Genomic DNA, 4,306 nt, shown 5'->3' with positions numbered 1-4,306 from the left:
CTTTTTGAATCTAGAAAAAAATTACACTTGACTGAACTGCATTTGTAATTTGGAATGTAATCGACAATTTAATTTTATCAAACTATGAATTTCTACGAGCTCCTGCTTGGGACTTTAGGTTTTCAATTTTGTTGATATTATTTGCAATAATTATGAATGGATGGTTATCTCAATTATCATAAATGAATCTGTGTGGAGTTCCAGTGTACACACTTACATGGATATCTTAATCACTGAAAAAAATACTCCCTGATGTATAAATATCAGTGTATATTCATATATGGACATCCTAATCACCATATAACAAGAAATTGATCCCGCAAATGTTAATAATATCGATCAAAGCTTTGAGCTTAGTTTAAGAAAGATTACCACTCCCCCAAGTTTCCCACGCTCATTTCATGGTAGTCTCGCAAGAAAAAATAAAATAATCAACACCAGAACAACTCATAGGCCCGTGTCGTTACGACACAGGTTATATCCTAGTCTATATTATAAGGGACAATGATGATTTTCCATATGAACGGATATCTATAGTTTTGACATACAAAGGACGGTCAGGATAAAGGACGGTCAGAATATCTATAATTTTGACAATGGTGTTTTTCCAATATGCACGAATATCTATAGTTTTGACATATAAAGGACGGTCAGGATAAAGCCATTAATATGGACGGTGATCTACATTTTGGGTTATAAAGGGCAGCTTAGATCTCTCCACATATTCTCACAATCCGATCACACTTTCCATAAACTGTTTTCACGTTCGTATCCATTTTTCTTCTCAATCAGCTGCGGCCGTTTCAAAATTCCGTATCAGTCAATAATACTATCAATCTGAGAGGTGTTACTATTGAGTAATCAATGCAATCTTAAATTTTATTTACGCAGCATGATTAAAATAAACTCTTTTCCCTTTTCTTTCTTTTGTCAGCATAGGGTTTTCCCGTCATGGTCGACAAATTCAGGTATAAAATGCAGAAAAATACCGATTACTAATTTTTCTATTTGAAATTGAAAATATATGTTAACGTTTCCTTAAAGTTTTTGATTTTCAGTTTAAATTTTGCAGGTCTTGAGATTTTGATTAAAAGTTTGGTTCTCTCTCAACAGGTAAGTTTATCTATCAATTGTAATTGCAGTAGGTTTACCATCTCGAATTAATGTTAGATAGAGTTTTGATTCCTCTCAAATGTTCCCGAACGGACTTTGTAAATAAATGAATAAGAAGAACCCATCATTGGAACTCAATTTCTTTGTGAGTTTATTGCTCTCATGTTTTGGCAATGTTCTAAAAGTTATTATTATTAAACCCCTTCTATTGAGCCCAAAACATGGTTGTACAAATGTCTGAAAGATGTTTCAGTCTTCAGAATGTTTTAGCTTAAATAAACTTCGTTAGTGCCCTGGGTTTTGTTTCGTAGCATATGTACGTTTTCTTCCTAATTTATTTAGTTCGATCTCGGTTATTCTGCTTTGCCCCCGTTAGTGTTGTTTAAATTGTATGACTATCTACAGGCATACTACAAATCCAACGAAGGTAATTCATTTGACTATCTCTTCTGCTTTAGTTTAAATTTTCTTTTTCCTTTTTTTAAAGTTGTGTGTGCAATTGTTTTTTCATTGTTAAATCGGTAAGATAATTATGTTTGTGGTCGGTATCGAGATTTGTCATTGCGCTTCTTTATGGGTTTTTTGATATCTCTACAAAGACATCAATAGCGATCCTTCATTTTTCAAGTTCAATTTTCCTTCATTTTTCAAGTTCAATTTCTTATACGGCTGAACCTAAAACCATGTGACGTGGTCATTCTCACACTTTTTTTTAAAGCCAAGGTATGGGCTATGATTTACTCTGGTGCTTGAGAAAAGGAACTTTTGATGTACTGATTACCGACTCATTTAATTTTGAGGAATACTAAATTATATCGGGAACCATTTTAAATTGGATCTAATTTGAATCTCAATAGATTGCAATTGGTTATTAACCTAAACGGAGTTCAAGGGTGTGGTCAAGCAATCAGATATAGAGGTATTCGCAGCCGTAGTTGGTAACTGGGATACACACGCAGTGGTCGAGTAGTACGTTTGTTGGAAGCCATTGCAGGTATTATTTTCGACTTTTTTTCTTTCTATTTTAGCTGAATTCTTTTATCGTTAGTCATTTTTATGGCGCGAATACAGGTTCTGAAAATTTCTGATTGACTTTGCTGCTAGAGTGACTAGATAGAATGGACAGTAGGATTTGCTGGAACTGAATAACCAAATTCACATATTATAAGACCCAATTTCTTGCAGAAACTTATGATAATCCGAATAAAGAGTTTCCTTTTATAAGCTATAAATTCAAGTCTATTTTCTGGATGTCGATGCTTAATACGCATAATCATTAGTGAGTATCAGTAAACATCGCACCCTGTCGGATTATATATTTTTAACAGCTATCTTTGATTCTAACGGATAGGTTTGAAACATTACAAGTGAGAAAAAACCCCAAAAGGGAGCTTGGCTATTGCAGTGCCACTTCCATCCTTAGCTTCCATTGAAGAATTAATAATACCAACAACTTAAAATTTTTGCGCAAAAGAGAAAGTTAAAGATCATTGAAGAAAAAAATAACTAAAAAACCAATGGTGAAAGCCCGTATAAGCAACAATTGCATTCACCATCTTATAGAACTTCTTTTCCAACTATAAATTAATTTGAATTGTTGTATGTTTGTTAGCAAGAGTTTAGTCACCACCTAATCAGATGACCTTTACCGTTTTCTCAAAATTTCAATTTTGATGGCACTAAATTCATAACAACGAGATTGAGAAAGTTTCTACATGTCATTGGATACATACTGAGATTTTTAGCTTAGCTTAGCTTAATCATGAGATTAGAAAATAATTTAGACATTGTATGAACAATGAGGACTGGATATTTTCAGTGACCGGTATTGCACAAACCATCCCCTTCACAAAGTTGTACATCGCTTGGATTATTTAAAACAGTTGCTATAGCTTTCATTTTTTTTTCTCTCTTAGTTTGCAAAATTTACAGCTGCGTTTGACAGAATTTGCAATTAGTATCCATACATATAAGGTTGTGAATTTTATATTTCTATCATTATGTTAGATTGCAGGAAGCTATGCACGACAAGTTGCAGGGAGAGATGGTAGGAAAAAAATTGAAGGGCATTGAGTGATTTTGTTCTGATGCATTTATTTGAATATATTGTAATTGGAGAATAAACAGTGGATTCACAAATTTCATTTCGATAAGAAAGAATCACTAATGGATTAGGAGTCTGAATTGTCTATCTGTGAAAGTTTTAGAATGAAATCAGGAGTCCCAGACCATGTGAAAACAAACTACATCACTCTTTATATACTTTGCTAGACTGTCAGCGACACTATTTGCGTCTATTTTAGTGAATGACTAGCTACTAAAATTTCTTAATCCAAAGGTTTCTTGAATAATATTATTTGCAGTCTCACTTACACCTCAAATATTCCATGATGAAACAAATGACTATTCATTTAAGATCAGATTATAGTAATAGTAGTAAGATGTGAAAAAGAAAAACCATGAAAATATATTTCACTTTATGTAACATCTATTTATTTTACAATCTAGGGAGAAAAATAGAATATAGAAAACTTTGGTGTGTTTGATATGATTAATTGATCAAACTGCAAAAGTGGTACCAAATACAAAAACATATCATACAATTACGAGGTTTTCTTTTTTGTTTTTCATTTTAGTTTAGTCGGTGAAGTTATGGTTCTTCTTGAACAGGGCCAAGGTACCAAAAGAAAACAAAAAATTTACATTTTGAGACAACAGCAACAATCCAAAGCCCGTGTCGTTACGGCACGGGTTATTTCTTAATAGAAAACGTAGGCTAAAGTTAGAGAGCCAAAATGTCACACATTAATATAAAACTAATTATGAAATTATATAATAATAATTAAATGATGGTATTAAATATAGATTTAAATGTTGTGTATATATATGTACTTGGTTAGCTAGAAAGAAAAATACCAACCTTTTTTCGTCCTCATTTCTCTCCTCATTTTTCTTTGTTTTCCTATATACCTTAAAAGAATTAAACTCCCTCATATATATAGTTTATATTACCTCTTCTTGTAAGTGTATATTTTGGAGAACAATATTTGGAGTGCTTTATGGAATGGAAAAAACATATGGATTGATTTATTGGTTTCGTGGGAGTATAAATTTTGACATGTAAATGATAAAAAAAGGTAGTTTACTTAACCATTCTCTTGGGGTGCTTTATTCTTTTAATGATTTCAACATC

The 4,306-nt window shown here is 32.3% G+C and overlaps 1 long non-coding RNA gene across 1 annotated transcript; it reads left to right on the top strand.

The window, feature by feature from the left end:
* The first annotated feature begins 745 nt into the window (after nt 1–745).
* LOC113343001 lies at nt 746–3,444 on the top strand. Its single transcript, XR_003356976.1, has 4 exons — nt 746–968; nt 1,073–1,113; nt 1,971–2,107; nt 3,121–3,444. It is a non-coding gene; the product is annotated as an uncharacterized LOC113343001 (long non-coding RNA).
* The last annotated feature ends 862 nt before the right edge of the window (nt 3,445–4,306 follow it).

Source organism: Papaver somniferum, unplaced genomic scaffold (assembly GCF_003573695.1).
Source record: "Papaver somniferum cultivar HN1 unplaced genomic scaffold, ASM357369v1 unplaced-scaffold_52, whole genome shotgun sequence".
Classification (NCBI taxonomy): domain Eukaryota; kingdom Viridiplantae; phylum Streptophyta; class Magnoliopsida; order Ranunculales; family Papaveraceae; genus Papaver; species Papaver somniferum.
This window is presented reverse-complemented; position numbering and strand designations above follow the sequence as displayed.